Here is a 27,726-nt window from a genome sequence, read left to right on the forward strand (position 1 = left end):
GCTGCACTGTGGGAGAAGTGAGTGGTTTCTATTCTTTTAAAATTAAGATTAAGTTAGGCAGTCTCTGATGGTATGCTGTAACAAAAATAGAAGCTAACAATTAATGGAAACTTATCAAATCAAAATAACATTATCCAGGCTGCTGATGCACCCCAATCCCTGTGGTGCCCACCAGTCTGTCAAGACACTACATGCTCCAACTCAATGGACACTCAAGCACAGACATAAGTGCAAAAGAGGAGCAGACAGTCAGGTACAATAAATAACCTTCCTGATGAAGGGCTTTTACCCAAAACGTCAATTTTCCTGCTCCTCGGATGCTGCCTGGCCTGTTGTGCTTTTCCAGCACCACTCTAATCTAGACTCTGGATTCCAGCATCTGCATTCCTCACTTTTATCCAGGTACAATAACTCTGTCCAGAATGTGTAACCTGAACCTGTTAATGGCCCCAATGGCCAGTCCCAGGAGCAAATCCATGAGAAGGCCTCATACATGTCATTCCTCCCAACATGGCGTTAGGGTTAGGAGATCCATAGATCAGGAGTGTGGGGATAAAGTGCAACCTGAAATGTAAGAGGAGCCTCTTCAAAAAATTAAAGGGAGCTGCAAACTAAAACCTTCAATTTGAATGTTGAAAACTGTTTCCACGTGACCTGGCATCTGATAAGTTTGCTTAGCCTACTATTACATGGAACTGCAGCATGCCACACTCACCACCCCAAATCCCTGGTGGAAAAGGGAAGCATCCTTTTATCAAGTGGGCCCACTGAGAATCTTTGCCATGAGAGGATAAAATATTACACCAAGATGTAATTAAGCGATGGAAAAAAGTGAGGAAATAGAGAATGTGCAGTAGCAGCCTCTAGAGGAAAACTGTATCCACATCCCACCATAATGGCAAGGAAGGGAAACCTCTTCTCTTCTTTCTCCAACTAACCCAGAAATGATGGAATGATTCCTGGAACCGCTCATCATCCAGCAGCAGGTTGTTAAAGTGTCATTATGCTGACCCAACCTGTTTGGCATGACATCTACCCACACCAGCTTGTGATCAGAGAATTACAGACCAGTCACTGTAATGACAGTAATGATGAAATGCTATTCTGTTATTCTATTTCATTATAAAAGACAATTTAATAGAATATTTGGAAAGTATTAACAGGATTAGACAAAGTCAGCATGGATTCATGAAAGGAAAATTATGCTTAGCTGGAGTTTTTAAGGATGTTAATAATAGAATATAAAAGGGAGAACCGTGGTTACAGTGTATTTAGATTTTAAGAAGGCTTCTGATAAGATCAGACACAAGAGGCTATTGGGCAAAATTGAAATACATGGGATTGAGGGTAATATGTTGGCAAGGAATGAGAACTGGTTAGTAGACTAGAAATTGGGACTTGGAAGAAATGGATCTTTTCCACATGGTAGATGGTGACTAGTGATATTAGTGCAGGCATTAGTGCTTGGGCCCAACTTATTACCGTAGACATAAGTGACTTGGATGAGGGAACCAAATGCAATATTTCCAAGTTTGCCAATAGCACTAAATGAGATGGCATTCTGAATTGGGAGGAGGATAGAAGGAGGCTTCAGGGTGATTTAGACAAGTTGAGTATCTAGGCTAACACATGGCAGGTGCAATATAATGTGAATAAATGTGAAGATATATACTTCAGTGTGAGAAACAGAAAAGAAGACTGTTACTTAAATGATGATATATTGGGAAATTTGAATGTAAAAAGTGATTTAGATGTCCTTGTGCATCAGTAAATGAAAGTAAACAAATAGGAGCAGCAAGCAATTAGAAGGCATATATGTAGGATCTCATTGCAAGTGGATTTGAGTTTAGAAGTAGGAATGTCTTATTGCAGTTATATAGGACCACACCTGTGTGCAGCTTGTGCCTCCCTACTTAAAAAAGAGTGTACTTGCCACAAATGGAGAATAGTGACGGTTCACGAGGTTAACCTTGGGGCTGGTCGACGAGCCATGTGAGAAGAAATTGGTTTGACTGGACCTCTCTTCACTATAATTTAGTAGAATGAGATTAAAATCTGATTGAAATGCATACAATTCTAAAAGGGTTGGATAGGCGAGATGCAGGGATGATGTTTTCCGTGGCTGGGGAGTCTAGAACTGAGACACAGTCTGAGGATATGTGTGGGCCATTTGGAACTGAGATGAGGAAAGATTTCATCTTTCAAAGAGTGGTAAACCTGCAAATTTGCAACCACAGAAAGCTGTACAGGTGAGGTAAATTGAGTATATTTAAGAAAATTGATAATATTTTAAATATTAAAGGCATCAAGGCGTGTGAAGAAGAAGCAGAAAAATAATGTTGTGACAGAAAATCACCATAATCATACTGAACTCAGAGAGCCAAATGGCTTCTCTAGATCCCAGTTTCTATGACTCTATGCTCCAAAACCATGCCTTCTCATTGAGAAGATTTCACATTAATTTCGTTTACCTGTCCAAATAAACTCTTTTGTTTTCAGCAGCTTCTGTTTTCACTTCAGGTTTTCATCATATGCAGTATTTGCTTTTGTAGCAAAGTGATACTGCCTCTGACACACATCCCGGCAATAAACCATTTTGTTTATCTATTTAGAGTCATAGTCATAGAGATGTACAGCATGGAAACAGACCCTTCAGTCCAACCCGTCCATGCCGACCAGATATCCCAACCCAATCTAGTCCCACTTGCCAGCACCCGGTCCATATCCCTCCAAACCCTTCCTATTCATATACCCATCCAGGTGCCTTTTAAATGTTGCATTTAACTAGCCTCCACCACTTCCTCTGGCAGCTCATACCACCCTCTGCGTGAAAAAGTTGCCCCTTAGATCTCTTTTATATCTTTCCCCTCGCACCTTAAACCTATGCCCTCTAGTTCTGGACTCCCCCAGCCCAGGGAAATATTTTGTCTATTTAAACTATCCATGCCCCTCATGATTTTATAAACTATATAAGGTCACCCCTCAGCCTCTGATGCTCCAGAGAAAACAGCCCCAGCCTGTTCAATACCCTTGTAAATCTTTTCTGAACCCTTTTAAGTTTCACAACATCCTTCAATAGGAAGGAGACCAGAATTGCATGCAATATTCCAAAAGTGGCCTAACCAACGTCCTGTACAGCCACAACATGACCTCCCAACTCCTGTACTCAATACTCTGACCAATAAAGGAAGCATACCAAACACCTTCTTCACTATCCTATCTACCTGTGACTCTACTTTCAAGGGACCATGAACCTGTTCTCCAAGGTCTATTTGTTCAACAACACTCCCTAGGACCTTACCATTAAGTATATAAGTCCTGCTAAGATTAGCTTTCCCAAAATGCAGAACCTCACATTTATCTAAATTAAACTCTATCTGCCACTCTTCAGCCCATTGCCCATTTGATCAAGATCCCATTGTAATCTGAAATAACCTTCTTCCCTGTCCACTACACCTCCAATTTTGGTGTCATTTGCAAACTTATTACCTCTTACGCTCACATCCAAATCATTTTTATAAATGATGAGAAGTAGTGGATCCAGCACAACTTGTGGCACTCCACTGGTCACAGGCCTCCAGTCTGAAAAACAACCCTCCTCCACCACCCTCTGTCTTCTACCTTTGAGCCAGTTCTGTATCCAAATGGCTAGTTCTCCCTGTATTCCATGAGATCTAACCTTGCTAACCAGTCTCGCATGGGGAACCTTGTCAGACACCTTACTGAAGTCCATATAGGTCACATCTACTACTCTGCCCTCACTCTTTGCTACTTCTTCAAAAAACTCAATCAAGTTCATGAGGCATGATTTCCCATGCCTAATCAGTCCCTAATCAGTCTTTGTCTTTCCAAATACATACACATCCTGTCCCTCAGGATTCCCTCCAAGAGTTTGCCCACCACCAATGTCAAGTCACCGGTCTATCGTTCCCTGGCTTGTCCTTACCACCTTTGCTAAACAGTGGCATCACGTTAGCCAACCTCCAGTCTTCTGGCACCTCACCTGTGACTATCAATGATACAAATACCTCAGCAAGGGGCCCAGCAATCACTTCCCTAACTTCCCACAGAGTTCTCAGTTATGCCTGATCAGGTCCTGGGGATTTATTCACTGTATACATTTCAAGACATCCAGCACTTCCTCCTCTGTAATATGGACATTTTTCAAGATGTCACCATCTATTTCCTGATTAGACCTATTTCCATGTCCTTCTCCACAGTAAACACTGATGTGGGACATGGGTTTCACTGACTGGCCAGCATTGATAGCCCATCCCTATTTGCCCTTGAGAAGGTGGTGGTGAGCTGCCTTCTTGAATTGCTGCAGTCCACTTGTTCTGGGTTGATGCATAATGCCAGTAGGGAGGAAATTCCAGGAGTTTGACCCAACGACTGTGAAGAAACAGCGGTATATTTCAAAGTCAGCGTGGTGAGTGGCTTGGAGGTGAACTTGCAGGTGGTGGTGTTCCCAAGTACCTACTGCCCATGTCCTTCTAGATTAAAGTGTTTGTGGGTTTGGAAGGTGCTGTCTAAGGATCTTTGGTGAATTTCTGCAGTGCACCTTGTAGATAGTGTACACTGGTGCTACTGAGTGCCAGTTGTGGAGGGAGTGAATATTTGTGGATGTGGTGCCAATCAAGTGGGTTGCTTTGTCTTGGATGGTGTCAAGCTTCTTGAGTGATGTTGGAGCTGCACCCATCCAGGGAGGTGGGGAGTATTCCATCCCACTCCTGACTTGTGCCTTGTAGATGGTGGATAGACTTTGGGGTGTCAGGAGGTGAGTTACTTGCCACAGTATCCGTAGTCTCTGACCTGCTCTTGTAGCCTCTGTGTTTGTGTGGTGAGTCCAATTGAGTTTCTGGTCAATGGTAACCCCAAGGATGTTGACAGTGGGGGATTCAATGATGGTAGTACCGTTGAATGTCACGGAGTGGTGGTTAGAGTCTCTCTTATTGGTGATGGTCACTGTCAGGCATTTGTGTGGCGTGAATATTACCTGCAACTTTTCGGCCCAAGCCTGGATATTGTCCAGATCTTGTTGCATTTGAGCATGGACTGCTTCAGTACCTGAGGAGTCACGAATGGTGCTTAACACTGTGCAATTGTCGGTGAAAATCCCCACCACTGATCTAATGACAGAGGGAAGGTCACTGATGAAGCAGCTGAAGCTTGTTGGGGCCGAGGTCATTACCCTGAGGGACTCCTGGAGAGATGACCTGGAGCTGAGAGGACTGACATCCAACAACCACAACCATCTTCCTTTGTGTCAGGTATGATTCGAACCAGCAGAGTGTTTGCCCACGATACCCATTAATTCCAGTTTTATAAGGGCTCCTTCATTCCACACTCGGTCAAATGAGGCCTTGACGTCAAGGGCTGTCACTCTCATCTCACCTCTGGAATTCTGCTCTTTTGTCCATGTTTGAACCATGGCTGTAATAAGGTCAGGAGCTGAGTGACCCTGGTAAAACCCCAACTGGACATCACTGAGCAGGTTGTTGCTGAGCAGGTGCTGCTTGATAGCATTGTTGATGACCCCTTCCATCACTTTACTGATGATGGAGAGTAAACTGATTGGGTGATCATTGGCCAGGTTGGATTTGTCCTGCTTTTTGTGTACAGGATATACCTGGGCAATTTTCCACATTGTCGGGTAGATGCCAGTGTTGTAACTGTACTGGAAGAGGTTAGCTAGGGGAGCAGCAAGTTCTGGAGCACATGCCTTAAGTACTATTGCTGGAATGTTATCTGGGCCCATTGCCTTTGCAGTATCCAGTGCCTCCAGCTTTTTCTTGATATCTTGTGGAGTGAATCGAATTGGCTGGAGACTTGTAACTGTGATGCTGAGGACCACTGGAGGAGCCCGAGATGTATCATTGACTCGGCACTTCTGACTGAAGATTCTTGCAAATGCATCAGCCTTATCGTTTGCTCTGATGTCTTGGGCTCCTCCATCATTGAGGATAGGGATATTTGTGTAGCCTCCTCCTCCAGTGAATTGTTTAGTTGTCCACCACCATTCACGAATGAATGTGGAAGAACTGCAGAGCTTGGATCTTATTCGTTGTTTTTGGGATCACTTAGCTCTGTCTATCACTTGCTGTTTATGCAGTTTGGCATGCAAGTAGTCTTGTTTGGTAGCTTCACAAGATTGACAGCTCATTTTTAGGTAACCCTGATGCTGCTCCTGGCATGCCCTCCTACACTTTCCATTGAACCAGGGTTGATCCCTGACTTGATGGTAATGGTTGAGTGGGGGATATGCCAGGCCATGAGGTTGCTGGAGTACAGTTCTGCTGCTGTTGATGGCCATAGCGCCTCACAGATGCCCAGTCTTGAGCTGCTCGATCAGTTTGAAGTCTGTCCCATTTAGCACGGTGATAGTGCCACACATCATGATGGAGGTTATTCTCAATGTGAAGGTGGGACTTCATCTCCACAAGGACAGTGTGGTGGTCTGTTTTACCTATACTACCATGAGTAGATGTGTCTGCAGCTGCAGATTAGTAAGGATGAGGTCAATTATGTTTATTTTCTCTTGTTGGTTCCGGCACCTGTTGCCGCAGACCCAGTCTAACAGTTATATCCTTTAGGACCCAACCAGCTTGATCAGTAATGCTGCTGCCAAGCCACTCTTGGTGGTGGACATTGAAATCCCCCACCCGGAGTAGATGGGAGGATTATTGATTCATCAGCCAAAGGAGGACAGTGCATGGTAACCAGTAAGGTTTTCCTTAACCTGAAGCCATGAGACTTCATGGCATCCGGAATTGGTGTCAAAGACTCCTAAGGCAACTCCCTCCTGACTGTATCCCACTGTGCTGCCACTTCTGCTGGGTCTGTCCTGCCGGTGGGACTGGATATATCCAGAGATGTTAATGCTGGTGTCTGGGGCATTATCTGTAAGGTATAATTCTGTACGAATGATTATGTCAGGCTGTTGCTTGACTAGTCTGTGAGACAGCTCTCAAAATTTCAGCACTAGCTCCCAGATGTTGGTCAGGAGGACTTTGCATGGTCGACAGGCCTGTTTGTGTTTTGCATAATCAATGCAGCTCTCACCTTCATTGAAGAGCTCCTGATGTAGCTGAAAACATATCTCCTTCAGATTTGACAACTGGATGCTTTATCTTACCTATTTCTAATTAAATACATTTTGCACTTTACTCTGTTATCACTATTCCAACTGATTAAATTGCACCCTGATAAATTTGTATTTGATCCAAACAACATTCAATTCTATTTCTTCCTATTCACAGTAATTTACAGAGTTCTTGATGCACTAACACATATAATCATGATCAAGCATAAAACACTCACCAATTATTCATCTTTACTTAGTTCACTTAACGCTGTCAGTCTAACAGGCATCATTCATTTTTATTATGTGATTTTTGCAAAGGTCACAGATGAATAATGAAGCACTTTTATTTAGATCAGTTGTAGAATAATTAATTGGATCAAAGTCACAATTGTTAAAAATTAATGATAGGTTTCTGAGCAATTCAAAAACAGAGATAGTTTGCTTTACTAAAAAAAAAGTCCTGCTAACGTAATTTGTGATTTTAAAGTTTGCTTTTGTTCATGATGGAACATCTTACATTCTTCAGCAAGCTGTTTTCTGGATATGAACCTTCAGTCAGCTGGGTGAGGTGCACCCAAGTCAACAGCCTGAGTTTTCTAATAGGAAGATAGCTGTTGCTGCAGCGTAGACTGGAATTGTGTGTCAGAACGAAGTGGGAGCCTCCACGCAGCTGACTCCACAGGAATTGACCATGAAGTGGAAATATCTGATGGCCAATTACTAAACATCAGGAAACCCTACAAGAAGTGCCCACTGCTGAGATAGAATTGAAAACTTTGGAGGCTTCTGATATACTTATTTTAATTGTTAACCAGGGAATTCAGTTGGAATAAAACCTGATTCAGTTCCTGGATGACTAAGAAACTACCAAGATTAGAGTGATGCTGGAAACGCACAGCCAGTCAGGCAGCATCCGAGGAGCAGGGAAATCGATATTTTGGGCAAAAGCCCTTGTTCCTGATGAAGGGCTTTTGCCCGAAATGTCGATTTTCCTGCTCCTCGGATGCTGCCTGACCAGCTGTGCTTTGGATAGAGGTGAGGGAGGAGATGTAGGCACCGGTTTTACAGTTCCTGTGGTGGCAGGGGAAAGTGCCAGGATTGGAGGGTGGATTGTTTGGGGGCGTGGACCTGATCAGGTAGTCGCGGAGGGAACAGTCTTTGCGGAAGGCGGAAAGGGGTGGGGAGGGAAATATATCCCTGGTGGTGGGATCTGTTTGGAGGTGGCGGAAATGTCGGCGGATGATTTGGTTTATGCGAAGGTTGGTAGGGTGGAAGGTGAGCACCAGGGGCGTTCTGTCCTTGTTACGGTTGGAGGGGTGGGGTCTGAGGGCGGAGGTGCGGGATGTAGACGAGATGCGTTGGAGGGCATCTTTAACCACATGGGAAGGGAAATTGCGGTCTCTAAAGAAGGAGGCCATCTGGTGTGTTCTGTGGTGGAACTGGTCCTCCTGGGAGCAGATCCGGCGGAGGCGCAGGAATTGGGAATACGGGATGGCATTTTTGCAAGAGGTAGGGTGGGACGAGGTGTAATCCAGGTAGCTGTGGGGGTCAGTGGGTTTGTAAAAAATGTCAGTGTCAAGTCGGTCGTCATTAATGGAGATGGAGAGGTCCAGGAAGGGGAGGGAGGTGTCAGAGATGGTCCAGGCATCTGCAGTCATTGTTTTTACCTCAAGGAATGGTAATGGACAAATCTCTGCTCCACTCTGATTGTCATGCCCCCCCCCCCATCCCAAATCCCCCTCCCCAGACATTGGAGGAAGTATATTATCATGGATAGAAAGAGTTTTGTGTTAAGGGGAGCATTTCACGATGGCCATCTGAAACAAGTGGTGTGCCACAAGAATCAGCACTGGGGTCACAATTATTGACAAAGTATATTAATGACTTTAATGAGGTAAGTAAATGCTGTGCCATAAGATTTGCAGATGCCACAAGAATAGAGACAAGTGGTGAGGATGACACAAAGAGTCTGCAGAGGGATGTAGACACGTTATATGAGAGGGCAAAAGTTTGGCAGATGAAATATAATGTGGACAAATGTGAAGTCATGCACTTTGGCAGGAAGAATAGAGGAGTTGAATATTAATTAAAGGGAAAAAAGCTTGTAGAACACTACAGAAGCAATATACTTAGAGGACTTAACAGGGTAGATGCAAAAAGGTTGTTTCCTTTTGTGGGAGCATTTTGGACCAGAACGCACAATCTCAAAATAAGGAGTCGCACATTTAAGACAGGGAAGGTTGTAAATCTGTGAAATTCTTTACCACAGAGGGTTGTTGAGATTGGTTCATTAAGTATATTCAAGACTGATTCTTAAATCTATAAGGGAGTTAAGGATTATTGGATAAAGGCAGGAAAATGGAGTTGAGGGATCTCAGATTATCAGATCTGCCATGACCTCATTGAATGGTGGAGCAGAGTCAATGGTCAGAATGGCCTACTTTTGCTCCTGAGTTTTATGGTCTTAAATATTTTACTGATCTTACAGCCTACTTCTCTATAGACCTGTAATGCTGCTTCTGTTTAAAAATAAAGCATCAATTGACTGGATTGAATTTGCTGAAATGCACGCAAGTACATTAAAATGAAGTAAAATTATCTGAATCATACTCATCATTTAAAAATACAAGTGAGACTTTGTTCAGATGATAAATCATTAAAGCGACATATCAAAAGGATGACACTCTAAAATGAATGAATATTGTTTCTAGAAATGTCAGTTGGTCCTGATATTTTCTGACATGCTATCCCATCAAGTCATCTCCCAGTGCAGTCATTATTATTTTCAAGACTCAAAATATCTGCTGGTGATGCAAGTATAACCAGGACAAAAAGCAATGACTACTGTGAAACTCATGATGTTTGAGACGCTCAAGCGTTTATCAAACTTGATGAATCACGTATGCGTATTCCTGGCCAATTGTCTTAAACCTGAAATTTAGTGGCAGAAAATTCATTGCTTTGTCTGGACTCTTGATTCCCTCCTTTGGGAACACTCCAGACGGTAATGTACTGTGGCATAAAATAATACATTTCTAACTTCTGGCTACAAGTGATTAATCGAGCAACACTGGAATAGGTAAGACATATGTTAACTAGTACCACTATAATCGGTCAAAAAATTGTACAGTGCAGTCGCTTAACTTACGTCAAACTGAATCGTGCCACAAAATGAAACTTTTATCACTGAGCTGCTTTGTGCTGTTGAATAATGATTTCAGTTGCTATTGAATAATGACAATTGCTTATACTTATGTGGCCATAAAGTGCTGAAATAGCAAAAAAAAAACCTCACAAAACAACCGTGTCAAGTTATTTCAATGAAATATTGTGCTATGAATAGAAATAGATTTTTAACAGAAACATACTGGTTTATGAAAGCGATTGAAGGTTATAAGAAAAAGTAATGATAGTTGATCAAATATTCTCCAGAACATTGAAGGTTTAAGTCCTGGTGAGAGCACAGACGTCTAACCTGCAGGATGCAACTACTGAGGATTAATAATGGCCATGGAAGCTGTTCACACTGATAATGTGGCATCGTTCGATTACTTTTACAAATGGGGAAAATATATCTGATGTATTTTATTATCTAGCGTTACTCAATGCTAATAAGTGACTTATTGAACTGATTAGGATGTTTGATGGGAGAATCTTTTCTCAGGCTACGGGAAAGAGCGAACAGGAGAATCTGTTTTATTTCCCCATATTCTTTTTGTCACTGTGCACAAAATACAGGTGCTCACAATGACCTTTAGGATTACATGGAAGACTGGTAAAAATAGCTTCTTTTTCCTTTCCTTAATATACAGATGAAGGCAATGCCAGCATTAGTGTGGTAGAATTTAGTTACTAAAATATGCCAGAAACAGTGAGCACATAGCCCAAAAATATTATCGTATTTCACTGGATTCATCAGTATCAGAGATGTGGCCTGGTGATTTGGATTTTAATGCATCAGAGAAAAATAACTCAACAGCTGACACTAGATCTAGAAGCATGCAAAAGAAATGTATTCCATTGGCTCGTATGCATTGCTTTTGGTCAAAATCAGAAATCATGGTACTTTAATGTGAATGTTGTTATGGTTTAGTGTTTCAGCATGGTTTTTATAATTTTAATTGCTCATGTAAATATTCATTGCCAGTCAAGTGTAACTAAACAACATTGATTATACAAATTAGGCCTGTGTTTTTCTAGTATTTAAAGGTTAAGGGGTGATCTGATCCAAGTCTTCAAGACACTAACAAGAAAAGGCAGCATAGGTAAACTACTTCCACTGGGTGTAGATTCTAGAATTGGGAGGCATAGTCTAAACATTCGGGCCAGACCATTCAGGAGAGATGGTAGGAAGCACTTCTGCACACGAAAAGTAGTAGAGATTTGGAACTCTCTTCCACAAACAGCAGCTGACATTCAATTAGTTCTTAATTTTAAATTTGAGATAGTTTGTTTTGTTAAGCAAAGATATTAACGGATCTGCACCAAAGTCAGGTATGTGGTGTTAGGTCACAAATCATTCATGGCTGGCAAAACAGGCTGAATGGCCTAGTCCTGTTCCTATGTTCCTAATGTTAATCAATCTAACTGAATTTTGGAAATAGACCAATTGTTTATCCTCATCTCTATCTATTATTAATTGAGCAATCCACCATCTTATTGATTATCGCATAAACCTGACTGAGAAATCTCAATTTCTACTGCTGGTCCTCAGCATTTTTTCATTTCTTTCCTTTTATATCTTATGCTCACATCTCCTGCTATAGATCTTATAATAATGTGATTCTGTCTGATTTATACTTTTGATGTTATTTATTTCCTTAGTTAAACTTTTGTTCTTCATTTGGAACAATCTTTCATCTCTGTTAAACATTCCCATGCATAATCTCAGCCCCCACACTTACTTTCTTAATCAGCAAACCCTTTTTCATTATTTACTTGTGGGCAGGATTTGTGCCTGAATACCTTCTGTTCTCACAGATAAATGGATCAAAATGCATTTCACTTACCTTCTCTTCACAGCAATCTTCTTAATCCTAATCCAAACTTTGGAATGGCTTATTTCTGTATCATTAAAGCATTCTTGATCCAAATATTTTCTCCAGCAAGAACAATATTTTACTCCAACCATAACAGTTTTTGTTTCCTTCTACTTCTTCTGTTACTAACCACCCAAACCAATTACTTCACATTAGCTTCTTATATTTTTTCTTTGATTTATTTCACTAGTTTTGCTCTAAATTGTGATGAATGGAGTACTAGATAAGTGCTCTTGTTGGACACATTGGTCATAATTTGCATCCAGCCCACCCGCATTCAGAATGAGGGAGGTAATATGTGGTTTTGGTGTATCCTCCTGATCTAAATGATTGATTCATGAACAGCTCCTGCTTTGTGTTCCTCCTTAAAATGTTGCTTGTGGCCATAGCGCTCTGCAGAGACAGAGGCATATTGTTTGAAAAGTACATGATCCAGTCTGTTTTCTCTTTTTAAAGGCTATTAAGAGAAAGCTGCAACATTGAAAGGATGACATTCAGTCTTCTCAGGAATTAAGGTAGCTGCACTTTAAGATAAACTCGTGGTGTTACACAGTTACGCTTGCTAGAAGGAATATGAATTCATAATCAAAGAGTCATTCTCTGCAAATGAAAGGAATATTCTCAAGCCTTGAATTTTTTTTAATTATCCAGGAACTTAAGGAGCCAAGAGTTCTTCATTGTTTTCTCCATGGCAATGCCTTAACATCTAACATCAAAGTCAACTTGCAGCCACTCAGCAACTTGTTCTCTACAATAAATATTGATGTGATCATTTCAAATTTAGCAGTCTGGTATTTGTCCTGATAAGTCGAGGATTAAAGCTTGAGCAGTGTATCTGTCCTATCAGCACCATGCCTCATGTATACACTGTGCACTTATATCGCAAATGTCCTTCTTAACCTCTCTCTCGATAATCACTGCCACCTCCAATGATTTGTATATGAATAACCCCAGTTTTATTTTGCTTTTACTTCCCCTATGGAATTGTGCTCTTTACTGTATATTGCATCTCCATGTTCTTCCTACCTGGATAACTTCTTGAATACTTCTGTTTGGGTTATTGACTGAAGCAGAAACTGGCACAAAAAAAATCAAACCTCAAGAACCTAGCAAGTTATTCCAGCTTTGCATCAGTGAGAGTTCTTCAAAAACACCTCATCTTCAGTTAGCATCATTTGATATCACATATTCCAGTAGAACATCTGATCTTCAATAAATGATACACAAAGATGTGGTTTGGATTCAACTTGGCCAACTGTCAAAGCTAGGAATCACAACGGTGTGTCAGATGATATGATACCGGCATTATATCAAATCCAGACCTTCTAACACATGGGACATTTCACATCCAGTGACTCTATGCAGGTTGTGCACAAAGCATTTAATAGCATAATGAGACCCCAGAAACAGCAGCACGTCCCCATAGCAACATTCAAGATGGAGTTACACTTATCAATTTCTCATTGTTAGTCTTTATTCTTCTCTTGAGAATCTTTTTCCATAGTCACTGCCCTCTTCATCCATTCTTGTGATTGGAATCACTGTATATTAATTCCTGTTAGAGAATGCAATGCAAACTATGATATCTAGCTAATGGTTGAGCAATTATCTGACTTTCTCACAATTTGAAACAGAAACTTTCATTTTCAAATTTTATCTAAGGATACGGAACAAAATTTCCTGTCCAAAAGGTATTGTAGCTAAAGCAAAAATATAAACTGAAAACAAAGATAATCATTATTTATCTTGCAATCAGGATCCCATAACAGAGAATTGCCCCAACAATGTCTTATCTTATAGTTAGCCATTTTAAAAACAGTTTCAACGCTTCCTTTCTTTTTCACTGACCGTTCACAAACTGGAGGGTTCAATTATCTAATCCTAGAGTTGATGCCATCTCAGTGCCCTAATTTTAACCATGGACTAGTTTTCCTCGATGAGCTTTGGCATCAATTCAAAACTCACCTATCACATTAATCTCGGATGTATTAATATTGGCCCTCAGTACTGCCTGGTTGTAGTATTGCAGAGGGCCTTTCCATTTGGTTCAGAACAGGCCCTGATGTCCAACATGATGGGTGCATCATCAGTTTGTCAGAAATGCATCAATCTTGCATTTTTCAGTTAAAAAGCCCTGTAATTCATAGAATCTGCCCCCCCCCCATCTGTTGTTACACTGGCACCCCCCCCCCCCACCTGTTATCTTCCGCAGTTACACCGGCACCCCCCACCTGTCCCTCTGCTATATCAATGACTGTATCACGCTGCCTCATACTCCCATGAGGAGGTTGAACGGTTCATCAACTTTACCAACATCTTCCATCCTGACCTCAAATTCACCTGGACCATTTTGGAAACCTCCCTCCCCTCCCTGAACCACTCCATCACCATCTCTGGTGACTGACTAACCACAGACATATACTAAAAGCCCACTGACTCTCACAGCTACATAGACTACACCTCCTCCCACCCTACCTCCTGTAAAAACACCATCCCTTATTCCCAATTCCTCTACCTCCACCACATCTGTTCCCAGGATGACCAATACCACCTCAGTAAGTCCCAGATGGCCTCCTTCTTCCACAATTGCAACTTCCCTTCCCACGTGGTAGACAATGCCCTCCAGGGCATCTCCTCCACTTCACGCACCTCCGTCCCTGAACCCTACCCCTTCCACTGCAACAAGGATAGAGCCCCCCAGTCCTCACCTTCCACCCCACCAACCTCTGCATAAAATGCATCATCTTCCGCCACTTCCGCCACCTCCAAATGGAGCCCACCACCAGAGGTATATTTCCCTGCTCACCCCTATAAACGTTCCAAAAAGACCATTCCCTCCGCAACTCCCTCATCAGTTCCACGCCCCCACTAGGCCACACCCCACTCTTGGCACCTTTCCCTGCCACCGCAGTAAGTGCAAAACCTGCACCCACACCACTCTCCTTACCTCCTTCCAAGTCCCCAATGTATCCTTCTACATCCATCAGAAACTCATCTGTACCTGAACCAATGTCATCTACTGCATCCGTTGCATCCGGTGTGGTCTCCTCTACATCAGGCAGACAGGACACCTTCTTGCGGATCATTTCAGTGATCATCTCTGGGACCCTACACCCACCAACCCCACCGTCCTGTGGCTGAACACTTCAACTCTCCCTCCCATTCCGTCAAGGACATGCAGGCCCTGGGCCTCCTCCATCACTAAACCATTACCACCCAACGCCTGGAGGAGGAGTGCCTCATATTTCGCCTTGCAACCAAAAGGAATAAATGTGAATTTCAACAGTTTCCTCATTTCCCCTCCCCAACATTACCCCAGTCTAAGCCTCCAACCTGGCATTGCCTTCCCAACCAGTCCATCACTCCCCCCTCTGACCTATCACCTTCTCCCTCACCTTTATCCACCTATCACTTTCCCAGCCATCTTTCCCCCAATCCCATCCTCTTCCCATTTATCTCTCAGTCTGCGGCCCACAAGACTAATTCCTGATGAAGGGCTTATACCCGAATCATCGATTCTCCTGCTCCTCAGATGCTGCCTGACCTGCTGTGCTTTGCCAGCACCATACTCTCAACTCTGATCTCTTGCATCTGCAGTCCTCACTTTCTCCTAATTCATAGAATCCCTAAAGTGCCCATTCGGCCCATTGAGTCCACACCAACCCTCGCAAGGAGCATCCCACCTCGAACTATCCCTATCACATCCCTATAATGTTGCATTTCCCATGACCAATCCATCCAGTTTGTACATTCATGTACACAATGGGGATATTAGCATGGCCAATCCATCTAATCTGCACATCTTTGGACTGTGGGAAGAAACTGGCGCACCCAGAGGAAACCCACACAGACACAAGAAGGAAGTGCAAACTCCACACAGTCACCTGAAGGTGCAATTGAACCCAAATCCCTGGCATAGTGAGGCAGCAGCACTAACCATTGAGCCACAAAGATAGCTTAATTGTCCAGAATGAAGAAAGCTTCATGCCATACCCAGGCAAGATCTAATTCAGCAAAATTACTTCAGACATTAACTTACTGTCCCTGCACACTGGAGGCAGAGGTGTGTGAGGGGTGGGGATGAGATTTCATTTCAGGCCCATTTATGAGATGGGATTTCAGCTGAGAGAAGCAAAATCCAATACCCACAACATAACTGAGTCAAAATCTTCCAACATCCTATCATGGCATTTTGGTTGAATGAATTAATAAAATGTGGAATAGAAAACTGGTCAGCAATAGTGCCAGTTGCAATAAAACCCATCAGCTTCAGTAATACCCTTTAGGGAAAGGACTCTGTAGTCCTTACCATTAGGGGATCAAGCAGAAACAGGACCTTTTTCTAAGAGGCATGGAGCTCTGATGCACTGGAGCTGTGCGCTTCTTACACCTGTCTGCAAATTACCTCGAGAACACTCCAGATCCACAACAATCAATGTGATTACTTTTGATTGTGCCTCAGCACAAGGGCAGTTTGAGATGGGCAAGAAATGCTGCTGTTGCCAGTAGCATCCATATTCCAAGACACAACTGCAAAAAGTAGGTCCTTATTTGTCATGGCAAGGCATGCTATTAGATAATTTGTGATGGGGAGACTCAGGAACATTCCTATGGTCACATTAACGTTTAGGAAAACCTTTCAAATTCAGTGAGTTATATTCACTGTGAAGAAATAGGCTTCAATAGGTTTATCAGGTTTGATTCACAACCTTCCTTTATAAGCCAGGAGTTATCAATCACAGCAGCAGTTGCAACATGTTCATGGCAAGGATATCACACAGAATATAACAGAGGATACCAATAACTCTGCCAAGAAAACTAATAACATTTTGCAATTTTAGTGCAATGCCTTTAAGTGGCTTATGACGCATATCATAAGACAAATTCTGTGAGGGATCTCAATATATCTTTCTGAAGACATTTTGTAACAATTCTCTTTCTGAGCAGTATGGAAAAGTGAAGTTAAAAAAGGGCTCAAATAACTCCTTCAGTCTCTGACTGTAAGTCCAGCAGTTCCTCACTTTCCCTGTTGTAGCAGAAATCCTTTGCCCATCCTTTACAAAGCAACAATGCCCAGGGCAAGTAGGGTCAAGGAGAGGGCAAAGCCAGTGACAGAGACAGTGTACTTTGACAATTCCTGACTGAGGTAAGGCACTCCAGCTTCCAGGTCAACAGATGTCAGACCCACTACTGAGATTCGGACCAGAAAATAGGGTATAACCCTGAAGAGTCTAAAGGGATGTGACTGGGGTTTAGTGGTGAAGCATATGGGTGGAGGTGACATCCAGATCAAGCAGGCAAAATCTCCAGTCTATTTGCAAAAAATGTATTCTAATTCATTATGAGGAGCAAAGCAAAACATTTCACTGTAACTTTTAATAGAAAATGTTAGAAACTTTGTTATTATAATTATTCCATTGACTGTTACTTTAAAATTTATTTCAAAGAATTACATTACTATTCACCAAAAAGTTTTCTGCATGGTAATATTTGGCAAACAGTGGTGAGTAAATCTGTATCTAAATGCTACAATCTGTAGCACTTCATGAACAAAATAATCAAAATATAAAATCAATATTGTAATCAGTATAAGGTCTCACAGGGAGTATGATTGTTGTGAAGATGTTTCGACTACCATGAGAAAGCCTGTAGTAACTGTTTATAATTTGACACTGTTAGTCCTGATCACATTAATCGAACACTGTACAGTACATCTGCCACACTCCAAGTCAGCAACCTATAGCTTCCCCAGAGATTGTAAGTATATCCAGAGAAAGGCTGTATTCATTCATCCAGAATAGTGCTCTGCATTGTGCTTCATCACCCTGGTCTTGCAGGAATAGAAAGTCGAGCGGGTCGGGGGAAATGCTACTTTGTAATATTTATTCGATGTGCTCATGGACAACATTCAGTTACCAATACTCTTCAAGTTTCCAAATGCACAGGAACGTGCTGAATTTAATCTCTATTGATGCCAACTAATTATTTTCCTTTTCATGGGTTCGGTCTTTTTCCCTGCATGTGTTTGCTTTAACAAGCAAATTAAATAACATTTTATACAACATGAGTTTATACACTTAAGAAAGTTGTTGGAAGAAGATATGATGATAATTGGATTTTTATCACCAGGTAAAGTAGCAATATTTTAACCCTTTCCAGGATTTTGTTACCCCACATTCGAATACAAGGAATTGATATACTGTTAGTTTTTTTTATCACCCGTTTATGGGCTGGGTGCTGGCAGGTGGAACTAGATTGGGTTGGGAAATCTGGTGGACATGGATGAGTTGGACCGAAGGGTCTGTTTCCATGCTGTACATCTCTATTTACAGACCGATGAAAAAAAACCCACTTATTCTTTTACTTTCATGATAAATTGAACTTTCTGAACTACATTTTACAATTTGCTGTCCGAGATTTTGAGAGTTAAAAATATTATTTCTCCCCCCATTGTCCCCAACAGAGAAAAGTTTAAGACTACAATGGGTGAGAAAACTGTCCTTCCATTTCTGCAACCAAATTCATTTCAGGTTAATGGGCCGGAAATCTATTTCCCTCCAGGCTCTAAGTTTCTAAATAATGCGACTGGAAATAAATTTGGACTGTTTCAAACGATTGCAAAATCCACAGCATGAAAATGACAAATATTCAACAACTGGTAGGTTTATCAATTTTTAAAAGGATAGTTATGGTTTTTTATTATTTCACTCATGGAATATGGATACTGCAGACTAGACTAATATTTATTGCCCAATACTAATTGTCCTGGAGAAGGTGATGATGAGCAACCTTTATGAGCCGCGGCTGTCCTTGCGATTTAGGGCCACTGTTAGGGTAGGAGTTCCAGGAGTTTGACTTAACAACAGTGGAGGAGTGCCAACATAGTTCCAAGGCAAGATGATGTGTAGCTTAGATCGGAACAAGAGTAGTGTTTCATGTATCTGCTGCCCTTGGCTTGCTAAGTGGTACAGTTCCCTGGTTTGGAAAGTGCTGTCAAAAAAGCTTTAATGAGGTACTGAGCTGCATCTTGTAGATGATTTACACTGCTCCTACTTTGCGTTGATGCCGCAGGCAGTGAATGTTGAAGGTGGTAGTTGGGATGTTAATCAAACAAGTTGCTTCATCCTGGATTGCGTAGAGTTTATTGAGTATCATTGGATACATATTCATCTGAGTGCAGAATATTCCATCACACTCCTAACTTGTGTCTCGTCAATGGTGGACAGGCTTTGGTGAGACAAAGACAAGTTACTCACCCACAGAGCTCTTCCTTCTGTCTGTACTTGTAGCTACGGTATTTACATGGCTCATCCAGTTCGGTTTCTGGTAAATGGTGATCTCCAAGATGTTGAGAATGGATAAACCAATGCTAGATATGCCAGTGAACACCAAGGGGTTATGGTTAGAGTATCTCTTGTTGGGTATATTCATTGGCTGGCACTTGAGTGGCAAGTTACTTGCCACCCATTAGCCAAAGCCTGGATATTGTCCAGGTCTCACTACGTATGGACAATGACTTTTTCATGATCTAGGTTTCACAATCTAAGATGACATGAATTATGCTGAACTTCATGCAATCATGAACATATATCCCTACTTCCGACTTCTTAATGAACAGAAGGTCAAAGGTGAAGCAGCTGAATATGGTTAGTTGGGTATAGGAGGCTACCCTGAGGAGTTCCAGCAGTGATGTCCTTGAACTGAGCTGATTGATTTCAAATAGCCACAACCATCTTCTTTTTCACTAGGTATGGCTCCAGTCACCAGAATTGTTTCCCTCTGATTCCCATTGATTACAGTTTTGCTTGGGCTTCTTGATACCATATTTAGTCAAATGTGATCTTGATGTCAAAGGAATTCACATTTCAAATCGAGAGTTCAGCTTTTGTTTATATCTTACCAGGGCTGTAATGAGGTCTGGACCAGGCAGAAAACTAACTGGGCTTCAGGGAGTTGTTGCTTTTTACGAGCTGCATGACAGCACTATCAATGGCACTTTCATATGCTTTCGTGATGATCAAGGATATACTGAGAGGCTTGTGGTTGCCTCGCTTTAATTGTTCCTGCTTTTCTTGGACAGGGCATATCTGGCCAATTTTCCACATTGTCAGGTAGATACCTGTATTGTAACTAGGATAGACTTGGTAGGTTGACTCGGGGTATGGCTAGTTGTGGAGCACAAATCTCTAGCACTATTGTTGGATTTTTTTCAGGGCCAATATAGCCCTTTTAGTATCCAGTGCATTCAGCAGTTTCCTGATAAACACATGTTATGTTGTCCTTGTTTTTTTTTCAAAAGGGTTGTACGAGACAGCTTTGCTGAAATGTCTGCCTTTATCAACTTGAAAAGGTTTTCAAGTTTAAAAAAAACCGTACAATGAAATGGGAGTGGCCAGATCTCCCAGCTCAACTTTTCTCTGATTTGTTTTAGCAAGCAGTCAGTGTGAAACTGCTGGACCTAAAGAAGCAGGTCCACGTTGGTCCTTTATCTCTCTGATGTCTCCCTGTAAGACTTTGTGTTCAATTTAACATTTTTTACCAAGGGGTGTTTATGGGGATTGTCGCAGAAATTTGGAAACAACATCATTAAGTCAGGATAGAGTCGACTGGGTTTTTAGATAGTTAAATTATTCTATATTCTGTTCTCTTTTGTTTGTGTTTCTTTTGTTAATCTTGTAAATAAGTTCACTCCACTTTGCACCTGCTCAAACCAGAAAAGTTACAGTCTGGGCTACCTTCTTGAAATGTTTTGAGGGAGACTGGCCTAACCAATAACAAATTGAGAGCTTTTTGCTGGATTTGTTCTATAATTCCAATTTGGGATTAGGGTTGCTGGACTCAAAGGCAGCAAGTGGTAGGTGTGAGTGTCTTTTGTTCTGTGTGTTGATTTTGGTTAATTTGAATAGTGCTAAGGATAGAGATGGCTCTTTCAGTCCGTAAGAGTTTTGTGAGCGTGGAACAAGTGACTTTGGGGGTTTTATAAAAGGTGACTAAGGCTAAACTGCTGGAATGAGCAGACAATCTGGAGCTGGACCTACGCCCTTCTGTGAGGTAAGGAGAGATAGTTAATGAAAACAAAGGAGTTTGAGGTAGAGGCAAAAGACAAGAAAAGGGCAAGCCAGAAGAGAGACTAGTAATGGGAATTCACGGTGAGAAAAGAAGTGTTCAATTATGAAGAAGTGAGATTAGTGTGTCCAGTGAAGCGTGGAGAAGTCATCGTAGGGGTACTGGACAAATTCTCAGCTCCAGGAATGCAATTTGTCCTTACTAACAAGAGAACTGTTACATAGGTAGGAGTGCTGCCTACTGTGGTTGAAAAGCATGGGGATAAATGTGGAAATAAGCTAGGAAGTACTAATGGAATTATGTATGATATAGATATGGGAAATACTGTTCCAATTAAGCAACATTCTTACAGGCTAACCGTCCAAAGTTGACACAGGTTCACAAGAAGATTGAATGCATGCTCCAAGACAACATAATCGAAATGAGTTACAGTGACTGGAGCTCACCCATAGTAATGGTGCCAAAACCAGATGGTACTCAATGGTTATGTGTGGACTATCGCAAACTTAATGCAGTTCCAAAGACTGATGCATATCTGATTCCACATTTGGAAGACTGTTGAAAAGGTGAGACAAGTAACTTATATTTCTAAGTTGGACTTTTTCAAAGAATACTGGCAGGTACCTTTGTCCGAAAGACAATTTCGGCTTTTATAATGTGGAATGGACTTTATCAATTGAAAGACAAGAGTGTGGTGCTGGAAAAGCACAGCAGGTCAGGTAGCATCCAAGGAGCAGGATAATCAATGTTTTGGGCAAAAGCCTTTCATCAGGAATTCCTGCTCCTTGGATGCTGCCTGACCTGCTGTGCTTTTCCAGCACCACATTCTTGACCCTAATCTCCAGCATCTGCAGTCCTCACTTTCCCCTGCTTTATCCATTTAAAGCCATGCCATTTGGTATAAGAAGTGCACCAGCCACATTTCAGAGACTAACTAATAAGCTAATTTCCAGATTACCCAAGTGTGTCACATATATAGATGGTGATATTTAGTCACACATGGAAGTAACATTTGCAACATTAAGCAGTCTTGTTCAATCGACTTTGAGATGCAGGCTTGTGATAGGCCTGGCTAGAAGTGAATTTGCCAAAGCCCAAGTCACCATCCTGGGCCATGTTATTGTACATGGACAAATGGTCCCATGGAATGGAAAAACAAAGGTAATTGAGGTGTTTCCCATACCATCAACAAAAAGAGCAGTACTACAATTCATGGGACTTGAGTGGATTTTCTCAGAACTTCATACCACATTTTAGCCGTGCGGCTGCTCCACTCACTGAATTACTAAAGAAAGGCAAGAAGTTTCAGTGGACAGAGGACTGTCAGAAGGCATTTGAAAGCTGTGTTAACCACTGTCCCGTATTAGCCATGCCTAATTACACAAAAGCCATTCAAGGTGGCTATCGATGCCACTGATGTGGGTATCAGTGCTTGCTCCTGCTGGAACATGTTCTAGAAGATAGAAAGACCTATCAGGTATTTCTCCAAGAAATTGAATGTTCATCAACAGAAATATTTGACAGTTGAGAAGGAGACCTTGAGCTTGATGTTGGCATTACAACATTTCAATTTTTATGTTACCAGTAATATATCTGAGACAAACGTATACATTGATCATAACCATTGGCATTCGTGGAGAAACTTAAGGACAACAATTTCAGACTATTTAAATTGAACCTGTTGTTACAACCATTCAATTTGAAATTTATCCATGTGGCAGGATGAGTTAACATGATTGCTGACATGTTGTCGAGACTTGGGTGAGAAACAGAAGTGTTGGATGACGGGAGTAAAACAGACTGTAACAGAATGTAGTAGTGTATGTTTGCATGTCTGTAGTCAAGGTATTGTATATGGATGTTGTAGTATACTCAGTGTAAGATTAAGGGGTTTTAAAATGAAGCCATCTTTGGATATTATTGGTTCCTTTTGTTATAAAGGGAGAGATGTGATGATGCTGCCTCTTTAACAAGATTGTGTTGTCCTTGGTTTTGTTATGAAGGTATAGAAGTGTACTGTACCTTTAAGAGAGTGAAGGACATGGCAAGCACACCAAGTGCTGGTGACATTTGGTGTAACATTTGGTTCAGAACAGATACCACTGGCTGAGTTTCTATGAGACAAAAACAAATTCAAATTCCGCTAATCAGTTTAAATTATACCTCAAAAACATACCAAACTCCAATCCAGTTTGAATGAAGATATTGATAATCTTGAAAGCCAATGCCACAATCCAATTCTTTGGGGATTTAAGACTGGGAAAAATTGAACAGTTTGGAGGAGAACTGCTAAGTCACCATCATGTAAAGATTGCCCAAAAATAGTTCTCTTAAAGGTACCTTTATCGATCAGTAACCTGTGAAGCAGAATACCCAATAAGAAGAAAAGAAGACAGAATACAGAGAAGAACTGAAAACTGCCTGGATTTGAGATAAGAAGTTTTGTTTTGTAAATCTTAATCTAGATTTTTATTTAACCAGTATTGGACAGGGGAAAGTAAAAGATAGGTTAGAGGAAGGAGTTGTAAATAGTTGTTAGTTAATTGTTCTCGATTATACTTTAAGAAATAAAATTGTTGATTTTTACTTGAAATAATTCTTGGCCTCTTGAATTTTCACAGTTTACTGCATGGGATAAATCTTTTCTGTGTTGCTGGTTTAAATTAAGCAGGAGGGTTTATCCCGTGTTATTACAGTTTTTCAAAAGGGTTGTACAAAGCAGAGTTGCCAAAATGTCTGCATTTATCTACTTTAAATGGTTTTCAAGTTTTTAAAAAGCACTTGTACAATGAAAGGGAAGTGGCCAGTTCACCCAGCTCAGCTTTTCGCTGGTTTGTTTTAGTAAGTAGTCATTGTGTAAGCTGCTGGACCCAAAGAAGCAGGTCCATGCTGATCCTCCCTCTCTCTGACATCTCTCCTGTAAGACCCTGTGTTTGAGTTTACCTTTTTCACCAAGGGGTGTTTATGGGGACGATTGCAGGAATTTGGAACAGCATCAGTAGCTTGAATAGAGTTGATTGTGGTTTAATATAAAGTTATTCTATATTCTGTTCTCTTTTCTTTCATTTGGTAATCTTGCAAATAAGTTCTGTTTTGTTTAAAACTAAGTGGTTTGACCAGTTGCATCCCTTTCGAATATCCACTGTACACCTGCTCAAAACAACCAGGAAAGTTAGTGTCTGGGCTACCTTCTTGAAATGCTTTGAGGGGGGTCTGGCCTGGTCCATAACAATGGACTGAACTAAATTGATTGAAGACTGGCATCTGTGATGCTGGAGACCTCTGGGGAATGCACCGATGGATTTTCCACTTGGTACATCTGATTGAAGATGAAGAAGTGTCTCAGCCTTGCCCTTTGCACAGAGGTGAGAAGGGGTCATTTATGGAGTCTCTTCTTTCTGTTGGTTGAACAAATCATGTTAGGTAATTAAGGTTTACGTATAACTTAAATGCCAAGTGATAACTACCACAAAAAAAACAGAAAGTCTACCTTTCCTCCCTGATCTTCATTGGTACCACAACTAAAAGTTGTGTTGGGCCAATAATATCCTCATCATAGATACCACAAGACACCGGAGGCAATGTACACCTTGACAAATGGTTAACCCTTTGACCAATTAAAAATTGTCCACCATCCATTCAGCTCAATTCAAGACTATGATGGAATTACGCATCACTCACCTAAAGGGGTGCAAAAATAGTTAAAAAGCTTGACTCCATCCAGGAATGTGTAATTTGCTTGTTTAGGCTTGATAGCCCTGCCACAGGACTCGGTATCCAACCTCGCTCACCACCATCACTAGTGGTTGTAGTTTATGTGATATACAGAATGCAATATAGTAATGCACTGGGATTAATTTGGCAGTAACTCCTTCTGTTAAAATCTTGATCGATGTGAAAGACAAGGTCAAGCACATTAAGAGAACATCATTACCTTCGCATTTCTTTCCGATTCGCACGCCATCATGATTTGAAAACAATTGTGTTCCTCTCTTGGTTTGGATCTCTTTTCAGGAATGTGTCACTTCATATGGTTGTGGGAGTACATCTGCATTAAAACCGCAATAGCATAAGGTGAAGCTTCATCATTTTATTGTCAGTGCAACTAAAGATGGGCAATAAATGTGGCTTTGTTAGCATTGACTGCATCCTGAGAACTCAAAATAATCGCTAACTGTGAGTGTTAGTGTGAAAATTGAGAATTGATATATATGTTTTATTGACATTACTTTAAAATATAATTTTTGTTTTGACTTGTCACTTGACTGATTAAAATTTAAGATTTCTTACTCTAAGCTGTTTGCTTATCATGTTGTAATGTGTGCTTTGTTAAGAAAAAGTAACAATTGGATTAGAACAAATCTGAACACAACTGCGTGCGCTGTATGATTAAAAAGTCATCACACCTAGCCAAATATATATCATAATATTTCTCTGGAGATAATAAACTAAAATATTCAGAAAAGTTATTTCTTGTGGGCAAGTCCTAACTTTCCAGAACTCACCACTTCTCTGTTCCTTTTTACATTTTCTCCATTTGTCTCATGAAATACTCAGACTGCAGACAGCCATTTGTCAATTAATTAGGTATACGTTTCACATGACAACTTTTGTAAATTAAGTTTCTCTCAGAATTTGCACAATCTGGATTTTGGTATGTGACCAGCAAGGAATCCAAGTATGTCTTCTTTTTAAATTAGTAATAGTTCAGTACAGAATTCTGTCATGCTTACATTTTAAAAAAAAACGAGTAATCAATTTCTTTACACGTAAGTGGTTTGTAATGTAATGAGAACTGTACTGGTTGCATGGATGACATCTATCTTATGATCTTGCTTTAATTACTCAATTATCATTAATTTTCCACAACTTTCAAAACAACAACCACATGTCCATTTTCACCTGTCCTGTAGAAGCAATCATTACTTCTAAAGTAAACCACCCTGAAAAATAATTGCAATAGATAATGATGTCCTTAATTGTTTAATGAGTAATTCACCATTGTTTATTTTTCTGCTTAAACCACATTCATTCAACTGTGTCATTTTAACCAACTAAATGCAAGATAAAAGGTTTTTATTAGCAGGAGTGCTCCAAAACTACACAGGAGTCTCTTTTCATGGCATATATTATAAGAGCTGGAAAGATATGCAGTACAGAACCTTGGTTAGCTATGGCTGGAATACTGTGCACAGTCTCTGGTCACCACACTATAAGATGAATATGCTTGCATTAGAAGGGGAGCACAGAAGATTCACCGGATGTTGTCCGGGATGGAGCACTTCAGCTACAAAGAAAGGTTGGATAAGCATGGGATGTTTTCTTTAGATCAGATAAGATTGAGGAAGGACTTGATAGAGGTATATAAGATTATGAGGGGCTTGGACAGGGTAGATAGAATGTAGCTGTTCCCCTTAGTTGAGGATCAAGAAAAAGGGCACACACTTTTAAAGTGAAAGGCAGGATGTTTCGAAGGAATTTGAGGAAAAGATATTTTACCCAAAGGGAGTCTAGAATGGACTGTGTGGGAGGGTAGTTGAAATGGGAAACTTCACAACCTTTAAAAAGTAATTGGATGACTTGAAGTGTTATAACATTTAAGGCTATGGGACTAGTGTAGAGAGTAGCAGTGTGCTTTTGGTTGTACAGATGTGATGGCCAAAGGGCCTCTTCTATAATTCAATAATTAGGATGTTATGTTAGCACTTTTCCAATTCACTGGAATTTGGGAGGGAGACAGACAGTAGGAAACTATTAGCAAATTAGTTTAAAATGTGTCTTTGGGAAATTGCTAAAATCTATTTTTCCGGAAGTAATAATAGGACATTTAGAAAGTCAACATGCAATCAGTCAGAGTCAGCATGGTTTTATGAAGTGTAAATCATTTTGACTAATTTTCAAGAGTTCTTTGAAGATGTAGCATGCAAGGTGGATAATGGAGTTCCTGTAGATATAGTACATCTGGATTTCCTGAAGGCATTTGATTAGGTGCCACACAAAAGGTTGAAATACAAAGTAAAATGACATGAGATTAGGGGTAATTCATTACGTTGGATAGAGGATTGGCTAACCAACAGAAAGTAGAGAAACATAAATGGGTCCTTTTTACTGTTGGTAAGATGCAATTAGTGAAATGCCACAGGCTTCAATTCTCAGCTCCTAATAAATTACAATCTATATTGTTACGACACGGGGTAAACCCTCCTGCTTAATTTAAACCAGCAACACAGAAAAGATTTATCCTGTGCAGTAATCTGTGAAAATCTGAGAGGCCAAGAACTATTTAAAGTAAAAATTAACAACTTTATTTCTTAACGCATAACAGAGAATAATTAACTAACAACTATTTACAATTCCTTCCTCTAGCCTATGTTTTACTTTCCCTTCTATAAAACTAGTCCAATAAACCACCCTCCGCCACCCCCTCCCCCCATTAAGATTTCCTGAAAAATTCAAATTTCAAAACCAGCCAGCAGTGGAATCTTCTTTTTATATCTTCCTCTAGACATTTGATCTTAATGTTTTTCTTTGTGCAAA

The 27,726-nt window shown here is 40.8% G+C and overlaps 1 long non-coding RNA gene across 1 annotated transcript; it reads right to left on the reverse strand.

Moving 5' to 3' along the window:
- LOC140458296 (uncharacterized) lies at positions 1-25,218 on the reverse strand. The gene is made up of 3 exons (XR_011953467.1): positions 25,124-25,218; positions 24,378-24,587; positions 1-75 (listed from the first exon to the last, which is right to left on the reverse strand). It is a non-coding gene; the product is annotated as an uncharacterized lncRNA (long non-coding RNA).
- Between the last annotated feature and the right edge of the window lie 2,508 nt (positions 25,219-27,726).

Source organism: Chiloscyllium punctatum, chromosome 32 (assembly GCF_047496795.1).
Source record: "Chiloscyllium punctatum isolate Juve2018m chromosome 32, sChiPun1.3, whole genome shotgun sequence".
NCBI lineage: Eukaryota > Metazoa > Chordata > Chondrichthyes > Orectolobiformes > Hemiscylliidae > Chiloscyllium > Chiloscyllium punctatum.